The sequence below is a fragment of the Nannospalax galili genome, unplaced genomic scaffold (assembly GCF_000622305.1).
Source record: "Nannospalax galili isolate Female #2095 unplaced genomic scaffold, S.galili_v1.0 scaffold2147, whole genome shotgun sequence".
NCBI lineage: Eukaryota > Metazoa > Chordata > Mammalia > Rodentia > Spalacidae > Nannospalax > Nannospalax galili.
The window spans coordinates 5,083-15,624 of record NW_008356835.1 but is presented as its reverse complement, the minus strand read 5'-3'; positions in this window follow the sequence as shown (position 1 = coordinate 15,624).

Genomic DNA, 10,542 nt, shown 5'->3' with positions numbered 1-10,542 from the left:
TCTTGGTCAACAACCCTTAGCTCATCTCCTTGTCCTGAACAAATAACTCAGCTATCCCTGGCTAAGAGATTAGGCCAGGTTAAAGGTTTACTCCTGAACTAAAAGCTAAAAGTTTACCATGCTTTTAGTTCTAAGAAAGAAAACATTGTGGCCAATAAATTACTGGATGGGCATTGATAACCTTGAGTAAAAGCTTAAGAATCCTTCTGGCACCAACTAACAGACTAAATGTCCTGTTTCTTTGTACCCTAAATCTTTGTATGTGACTGCCATATCCCAAGTGACTGCTAGTTCCTTGGGATTTTTAAAAACCATCTGAATTTTAAAATAAATGGCTTGTTGAAAAGACACAGGTCCCAAGGTCCAAGACTTGCCTATCAAGTCTCTCTGCTCTGAAGCCAGTAGGTCCTCCACTGAGCAAAGAAAACCCGAGTCCTGACACAGGAATACTTTTATTTCTTTCTTAATTTTTCCTTTGACCCATTTATCATTCAAGAATGTGTTGTTTAATTTCCATGTGTTCAAGTAGTTAGTAGGGTTTCTTCCAGTGTTGATTTTAAGCTTTATTGCATTGTATTCTGGTAGACTGCATGGAATTATTTCAATCTTTTTGTATTTGTTTAAGCTTGTTTTGTGCCCCAGTATGTGGTTGATATTGGAGAATGTTCCATGGGGTGATGAAGAAAAAGTATATTCTTTGCTGCTTGGGTGGAATAATCAGTAGATGTCTGTTACACCCATTTAACATATGGCATTGTTTAATTCAAACTTCTCTGTTAATTCTCTGTCCTGATGACCTATCCAATGGAGACAATGGGTTATTGAAGTCCCCTACTATTAAGGTATTGGGAATAATGTGGGTCTTAAAGTCCTGTAGTACTGTTTTTATGAAATTGGGTGCATGAGAGTTTGGTAAATATATGTCCATGACTGTAGTATCTTCTTGGTCAATTGTTCCTTTGATCAAAATGAAGTGGTCCTCTTTATCTCTTCTCATTAGTTTTTGTTTGAAGTCTATTTTGTCAGATGTTAGAATTGCAATGCCTGCTTTTTTCTTAGTACCATTTGCTTGGTATATTTTTCCATCCTATTACCTTAAGGTAGTGCCTGTCCTTGAAAGTGAGATGAGTTTCTTGTAGACAACAAAAAGACCTTAATCCATTTGACTAGTCTGTGTCTTTTGACTGGGGAGTTCACTCCATTGATATTTAAAGTTATTAATGAAAGATGTGTATTGATTCCTGTCATTTTTATTTCTGTTCACATTCTTGGTGTAGCTGTGCATTTCCATAGTTATACCTTCATTAAGTTTCTGTAACCCCTTTGGTATAGTCGTTCCTTTCTCCAGGTCTTCATAGTGCTTCAAGAACTCTCTGAAGGGCTGGTTTTGAGGAGATGAATTCTTTCAGCCTATTTATATCATTGAAGATTTTTCTTTCCCCTTCGACTATAACAGACATTTTGGCTGGATAAAGTAATCTTGGTTGGCATCTGTGGTCATTTAGAACTGGGGATACTTTAGTCCTGGCTCTTCTGGCTTTCATAGTTTGCACTGAAAAGTCAGCTGTAATTTTGGTGGGTTTTCCTTTATACATGACTTGTAGTTTTTCTTTTGCAGCTTTCAGTATTCTTTGTTCTGTACATTTAGTGCTTTTACTATGATGTGCCATGGAGAATATGCTTCTTGTATTTATATGGGAATGTCTTTCTTTAATTTTGGGAAATTTTCTCCTAAAATCTTGTTGAAGATCTGGTCTGTACTATTATCCTGAGATTCTTCTTCCTGTATGCCTATGATTCATAAGTTTGGTCTTTTTATGGTATCACACAATTCCTACATATTCCATTCTTGTATTTTCTTAAATTTTTTATAGTCTTTGCTTGAGCTATCTAATTCATCCATTTTATCTTCCAGTCTTGATACTCTATTTTCCATTTCAGTCATTCTATTGGTTAGGCTTTCTCCTGTCATTTCTAATTTGCTTACTGAGTGATTACTTCCTTCTTCATTTCAGCCTGAGTAGTCTTCAATATTTCTGTTTTCTGAATTCATTCAGAAGTTTATCCCTATCTTCTTTCAGTTCTTTAATTTGTTTTTGTGTTCTTTAAATTCACTGAACTCTTTTATCATGTTTAAAATTGTTCATTTGATTTCCAAGTCCTGTGTTGTCTCTAAGGGGTTCTCACAGTATTCCTCTATAGGACTTTTAGTCCTTGGTGGTGATATATTATTTGGGTTTTTCATGTCTTTATTTTTTCCCTGTGAGTATCACATACGGATTTCTTTTATAGTTTCTGATTCTTGTGTGAAACTCAAGCCTTCCTTTGTTGAATTTAGGTCTACTTCATTTGTAAACTTTATGTGATTTTGTGGTTTACTTGTTGGGCAGGGAAAGCTGGTTGGTCTAGGCTTCAGGTTCTCTCTTTCGATTTTATATTGGAGTAGCTGGATTGCTTTTGTCTTCAGGAGTTCCCACAGAGGCCCAATTCAGGTGAGGATCAGATGTTTTCAGGCTTTCTCCTAAGGTCTGGATCACTCCAGGAATGATTTTGGCTCAGGAATTTGGGGGTTGGCCTGGCCTGGGGGCTGGGCCCAGGAAAGATGCTGGTCTAGGGCAGCTGGTGGCCATGCCACCCATAGATGCAAAGACAAAAGGGCTGGGAAGAGGCCTCAAGGACTCCTGGGGACTACAAGAGGGACAAATTGGGTTCGTCTGGATGCAAAGATCAGGAAGTAGTTTGGAGTCTGGGCCAAGAGGTCAGTCAAGAGGTCTTGGGTGCCAAGACAAGTTTGGCCTTTTATGGGGTCACACAATTCCTGCATATTCCATTCTTGTTTTTCCTTAAATTTTTCATAATCTTTGCTTGAGTGGTCTAATTCATCCACTTTATCTTTCTTATAGTCTTGGTATTCTGTTTTCCGTTTCATTCATCCTGTTGGTGAGGCTTTCTCCTGTCATTTCTAATTGGCTTACTGAGTGTTTCACTTCATTCATTTCAGCCCGAGTATTCTTCAGTATTTCTAACTCTTTTCTTAATTTAGTCAGAAGATTATCCCTATCTTTTTTCAGTTCTCCCCGGCTAGGAGAAATGGGGTGGGGGAACTGGGTGGGTGAATGAGGCTGGTGGAGTCAAGTTGCAGTGGGCACCATCAAACTTACCCAGGAAAGATGCTGGCCCCAGTAAACTGGGGGTCTGGGCCACCCAGGAGTTCATAGGGAGGTCTCCTGGGGACTAGAGGGAGGTATTGGGTTGGTGTGCTGGCCCCAGTAAACTGGGGGTCTGGGCCACCCAGGAGTTCATAGGGAGGTGAGGGAGGTCTCCTGGGGACTAGAGGGAGGTATTGGGTTGGTGCGCTTTCAAAGGATCAGGAAGCCCTGGGGAGCCTGGGCCAAGAAGGCAGTCCAGACCTCTGAGGTGCCAAGAGAAGAAATGGGCCAGTGCCCATGCTAGGAGGACAGACAGAGTGGGGGATCTGGGAGGGTGAACGAGAGTGGGGGCATCATGGAGCATGGCCAAAATTACCCGGGAAAGAAGCTGGGCCCAGGAAGTGCCACCCAGAAACCTATTCATGTTCTTAAAAATATATTTTTTGATGGGCTGGAGAGATGGCTCAGTGGTTGAGAGCACTGATTGCTCTTCCAGGGGACTAAGGTTTGAATCATAAAACCGACGTAATGCAAACAACCTTCCTTTACTCCAGTTCTAAAAGATCCAATGCCATCTTCTGATCTCTACAAGCATAGCACAACACAGCTGCACTTACATACATGCAGGGAATGGGCCAAAATAAAAATAATAAATTAAATATTTAAAAAATATGTTTTGCATGTCTGCTGTGATCCTGGTCCCCTTTCTTTATTGCTCCTCTCATTCTATTTCATTAATTGTCATCCTGGTTTTGACTTTCCCTTCCCACCTTCTGTTTTAGATGTGTTTTTGTTCTTGTTTATCAAGGTCTTTAGTTGCATCATTATGTTATTGATTTGAAATATCTGAAATTTTCTGATGTGGTATAAACTTTCATACTAGAGTAGCCTTTGTTGTGTCCAATAGAGTTAGGTGTGCTGTGTTTTCATTTTCATTGAATTCTAGGAAATTTTAAATTTGTTTCTTGATTTCTTCTTTGACCTAATTATCTTTCAGTAGTGTGCTTTTAGTTTCCAGCAGTTTGTATACTCTCTGTACTTTCTGTTGCTGTTTGTATTTAGCTTTATTCCATTGTGGTCAGACAGACTATGCAATGTTATTGAAACTTTTTTGCGTTGTTGAAACTTGCTTTGTGTCCCCATGTGTTGTCAATTTTGTAGAAAATTCTATAGATTGCTTAGAAAAATGTGTATACTTTAGTGTTTATTTGGAATTTTCAGGAGTTACCTGTTTCAGCAGTTACATCCATTTAATTTTTGATGTATCCCATCTACTGGTAATAACAGAGTACTGAAGTCATGCACTATTGCTGTGCTGCAGTTTAATTTGTGGTTCTAGGCCTAATAGTGTTTCCTTATGAAATTGGGTATCCTTGTGTTTGGTGCATATATGTTTTATTATATAATATTCTGTTGGAGGGTTTTTATTTAATGAGTGTGAAGTCACCCTTCTTATCTCTTCTGACTAGTTTTGGTATAAATTCTGTTTTGTAAGAATTTAGTATGACTATGCCTGCCTTTTTTAAAGTTACATTTGCTTGGAGTCCAGTTTTCTAATCTGTTATCCTAAGGTAGTATCTATTGCTGATCCTGGGGTATGTTTATTGGAGGCAGACAAAGATGAATTCCATTTCTAACCCAAATGTTAGTTATATTTTTTATGATAAAATTAAGACTGCAGAGAGTAACAGAGATTACTGAACAATGGGTGGGTGTTCCATTAATTTTGTTGGTTTTGTGGTGTTTTCTTAGACTACTTTTGATTACATTTTTTGAAATTGTTTATTCTCTGTGTGATTTTGAGTGTGTTTGACCTTTTCTTCAGACCTAATTATTCCTTGCAGTATTCTTTATAGAGCTGACTTTGTGGTCGTTAATTTCTTACATCTTGTTCTATTATAGGAAATGTTTTCTTTCTCCTTCCATTGTCATTGCTTGTTTTGGTGAGAAAATTCATCTAGTTTGACATCTGTGGTCCTTCATAGTCTATAGAACATCACTCCAAGTCCTTTTTCTTTCAAATTTTCCATTGAAAAATTGGTGATATTCTGATTGGTTTATGTTTACATGTGACTGGCTCTCTCTCTGTTTCAGTTTTCAATATCATTTTATTCTCTACATTTAGTGTTTAGATTATTTTTTAAAGATCAAAATTTTGTTTATTAATTAAAAAACACCAAGTCTTATAAAAACAAAGCAGGCAGATAGATGCATACCCATATCCTTTATAGCCATTTATAAGCATTATTAGAAAAAATGCCAGGTATGGTACACACAAGGCAACTTCTCACATGGCATTCAGCCTTAATCTTTTGATGGGACCTGAGGGAAATAGGTCAATTATTGAACCATTTTAACAAAATTCATCAAAGAGGCTTCTGGGTTCTTCCCCTGGAGTCTCCAGTCATGATGGGTGCCAGAGTGGCGGCATTGTCCTAATCATTGTATGTGGTTGTGAGGGGAAGTCCCTCCTGTGACCATACTGCTCAGCCCAGTATTCAGAGGCCAAAAAATACAGTCTCAGCATGCAAAGGGGCTGAGCCGGCCTGTAGGGATCTCTTGTAGTCTGCCTTAATCATGATATAACAAAACCATAATTATTTTAGGGGAGAGGTAGTGTGTCCCTGCATTACTAATTAGCATATAATATGATGCAATGTTTTTGGAAAGCAATATGATAACATGAATGAAGAGATTTGAGTATATTTTGATTCTATAGACACATTCTTTAGAATTATAAAGACAAAACTCCCATTTTCACATCATGCACAGGAATGATAGGTTGAAAATTCTTAATATATGTAAAATGAGTGAATGGTTAGATGAAAATTAATGAGTTGAAAATATGACTTCAGGAAAATTAATAGTGAGACCATGCAAGTGAGCCTGGTGATGCAATAGAAATTGATTTTAGTATGTTCAGTGGTACAATAAAAGGTGAATTGCAAGTAGAAATTAGAAAATGATTGGTTGATGTGGAAATTATAATTTCATGGGTGGAATAAGATGTAATAGTATCACCTTTGGTTCTTTTATTGTTATATTGTCTGTGCAGAAAAATTAAAGCATTCATGGTGACTCTCTGTATTGGGAGGTAAGAAATACCAGATCAATATAACAAGGATATGATTTCTGCAATTTTCTTAATTTAAAGGAACAAAAATGGCTTTAATTATAAAATATGAGGCTATAAGATTAAGTATTTCTATGAGAAAAATGAGTATGTAATTTACTTTCCATAGCAAAGGTTTACACTGCATGAGGAACTTGAAGGAATCACAATAACTAATAACTTTTCCTATGTACACCTGGACAGCTATGATCAAGAAAAATATGATTTTCACCAGCAAATTTTATACCTAACAGTAGATTCCTTACACCTTTCTTCATGGCCTCATTCCTCAGACTATAGATAACAGGGTTGAGTATTGGGGGAAGTACTGTGTAAAACATAGAAAGCATGAAGTCCAGTGTAGTTGTTGAGTCTGAAGTTGGCTTGAGATAAGCACAGACACCTGCGAACAGGAAAAATGAGACCACACAGAGGTGGGGCAGACAGGCAGAGAAGACCTTAGACTGACCTTCAGCAGAAGGCATTCTGAGGACTGTGGAGAATATCTGGATATAAGTGAGGGAGATGGCCATGAAGCAGGCAAATGCAAAAATAGCTATGAAGGCAACCACTCCAATCATGCCAAAGTAATCATTGGAGCAGGAGAGCTTGAGCAATTGGGGGACATCACAGAAGAACTGGTGGATTATGTGGTTCCTGTGTACAAGGTTCCCGAGATGCCTCCATTTATCCACACAGCTGTCACAGCCCACCTGCATCTCTTGGGACCCATGATGACCTCATAGTGGAATAGGAGACAAATGGCCACATAGCAGTCATAGGACATCACTGTAAGAATGGCCATCTCAGCCATCTCAGCCATTCTTGGCCCAAGGATGTGAGAAAAAAAAAAAGCCGGCAGTGACCCAGGGTCCCTTGGTTTGTAATTGATCTTGATGTATAAGCATCAAAGTAGCATCTCTTTTATTCCCTCTGACCACAGTGTAGGCCTCTAAGTATGTTTTCTGCACATCCAGCAGGTGAGTTTACATTAATCTGGTATATTTAAATTTGGTATAAAAGTTAGATAAATTTCTAAAAAGATAAAACACTTTTAAGTAAGTCCGGATTATACATACAAGTCCTTGTAATGTCACCAAGAGAAGGTCAGTAACTTAATAGAGCTCCATTGATTTAACAAGATGTTATCTTTTAAATATTTTATTAGTTTTAATTTATGTTTATGAGTGTATTGCCTGCATGTACATAAGTGCACCTTTGTCCTGCAGTGCTCAGTACCTGTGGAGGGCAGAGGGCATCTGATCCTCTGGAACTGGATTTACAGATGGTTGTTAGCTGCCATGCGGGTGCTGGTGTTTGATCCCAGGTCCTCTGCAAGAGTGTCCAGATCCTCTGGAACTGGATTTACAGATGGTTGTTAGCTGCCATGTGGGTGCTGGTGTTTGATCCCAGGTCCTCTGCAAGAGTGTCCAGTGTTCTTAACCACTAGCCATCTTTCCAACCTCACCTCCTAAAGTTTTTACAGTAAGATTAAGTTCCAATTTTCCACAGGAGTAACATGCATGCTCATTTTGGAAACCTGCATGAGTTCACTACTATGACCTTTTAATTCCTTAGACTGCAGTTTTTCCCCATCCTCAAGGAACATGAATTCTTGAAGCCACAGATAGGCCTGAATCTTATACATACCATGCATCTCAAAATAACTTATAATGTTTAGTATTCAAATTATGCACGAAAGTTAAGTAACTCATAATAAAATAGAACAATTACAACACACTGAATTAAGTTGCCAGCACCAAACTGTTATGATGTAGAGACATTATTAAGGAAAAAGATGTCTGCTTGGAACAAGTGCAGCAGTTCTGCACCTGTGGTTGTGATGACTGAGAGGATCAGTAGTGACTCACAGGACAGTGGTATGTAGGACATGGATATGGTTCATAATGTGCATGATTCACATTCTGGCCAGTAAAGTAAGATTGTGCAAGATTTCATCTCTCAGAAAAGAGAATAATCAAAGACTAAGGATTTTTATATAAACACAAGAATATGAGAATTCTTTTGTCCAAATCAATGCACTAGATTTCAAAGACAATGTATTCTACATATTCTTTTGAATTCAAATTTTCATGAAAGCCTGAAGAGTGTTTGTCCAAGACAGTGCTCATTCATAGAAAATTTGGGTCACAATCGCCTCTAGGTAGACCCGAGGAATGTTAAACTGAAGAAGGACCCAAGCACCTCCTCATTCACCAGCTTATACTGAATACAGTTCTACCATCTGCAAACCCAACTTATACTAAATATATTGCTTTGGTTTGGAATGTAGCAAAGAATGAGTATTCGAAATAGCAACATATTCAGTTTGGGTAAGTGATGTAGAAGATGTGTTATTGGAACAATGTAGCAGACACTGAAAAGAAGCACAGTACTATGCTGAATGGTCAAAGAGAAGACAAATTTATCTTCTTTATTTCCTTAAGGTTAAGAAACGTAAGCCTGAGTTAGTTGAAATACATTGTGTGGAGAAATTAATGTAAGACATCCCACTTGGAACCCAAACTTCTTTCGGATCCTCTGTAGCCATCAAAGGCACCAAAAAACTATTATGCTATTAGGTTATAAAACTAATTCTACATCGGTGATCTCCTCTTTCTTTTCACCTCAAATCCTTAGAAGCTCTCTTATTTTCCTTTTACTCCACAAATTACAAAGTTTATTTAACAATTCTGGGTAGCTTACAGAGTATTTTAAGGGCAGACAATCATGCTTGGAAGAGATGAGACCAGAGCCATGAACAGCCCAGAACATAACACACACCTGAAAACAGTTGGACTCATACAATGCTCTGCTGCTGATTCTGGGACTAGGTTCCAGACTCCACAGATTGATCCCCCAAACTGAGCACCTCAGCCTGTGACTTTGTTAGAGATAAATTCTGTCTGTAGTCTCTTTTCACACACTTTTCTTCTCCAAGCTATGGTCTCAGTCTGGAACAACTAGTGTTGGGACCCAGGTCCTGTGCCTGCATTCTAGGTGCAGGGCAAGTGGTAGAAAGAGTTTTTGGTTTATCTCATGGGAAATAGGAACAGTAATGTCAGAATTCTCACATCTACAATGTTCAAAGGTTGTGGTTGCTCTTTACAGGCTTATGCATAGAGCATGCCCATGAATAGAATGTGAATTATGTTTACATGAAGCACACAAATAAATTCATTGTAAGTTTATTGAGAAATGTTTTTTTTTCATAAAAAGAATTGCTTATTCTTTTTTTATTAAATTTGGAACATGCAGCAAAGCTTTTTGAAGTAATGGGAAAAAGCAAAAATTTTTATTCTTATAAGTTCATAGGTGAAAAAGCACACTATTTAATTTCAATAACAACATTTCCTACATTGTCTTTTACATTTTGAATAATCAGTGATTTAAAGAAAATCCTTTTATTACCTAAAATGAAGTCATTCCAATTATCAATGAAAGTAACAGAAGACAATATAATACACTAAAATATACAATACAAGATAAGGATCTCCCAAATCATGCAATAAAGATAGACAATATTCTATTTGCCAAGATATGTAAGAGGAAGCTAAGACAAACAAAAATATGAGAAAGAAAAAATTGATTTGTTCATTTTGTAATTCAGTAAATTAACAAAATAGCAAGCCAATAAAAGAAGTGTTTCAGAAATTGTGTGAAACTATTTTATGGATGTGTATCTCAAAAGGAATCAAATACAGTTTTCACGGCTTTGCAAGGAGATTGAATATTGTGAGGAGATTAAAGCTCTGTTTATTAATTATTTGTGATTATAGCCTGAAAACCTAGATTGAGAAACTTTTGTTACACATGTTAAAAACCTGTCCTAACATGTTGTAGTACATATAGAAATGTGCCATGATTTTTTACACCTTGTAACATGTTATACTATGAATACAAAGTATAGTGTGCACACAAAGTATAAACAATACAATGTGTAAGCTATGTATACAAAGTTTGCACAGAAAATACATGCCCTAAAAACTGAAATAAAGAGGGATAATAATTTTTTTTCACTATAAAGCAAGGGATTTTTCATCTCCTGAGACTTTTTACCAAAATGTCAAAGGAAAATTCATGGGTTTAAAACAAATATGACAATTGACAAATATCATTATGTTTGATCTGATGAACTATCATGCACTTGAAAAAATTAAGGAAAATTGGATTATTGCTACTATGACAAATCTCCACCATTTCCAATGCTGTGTTCCCAGAACCTGGCCTAACTTCAACCAGCTAACAGATGTCCTATGAATAGTTCTTCATGAAATAATA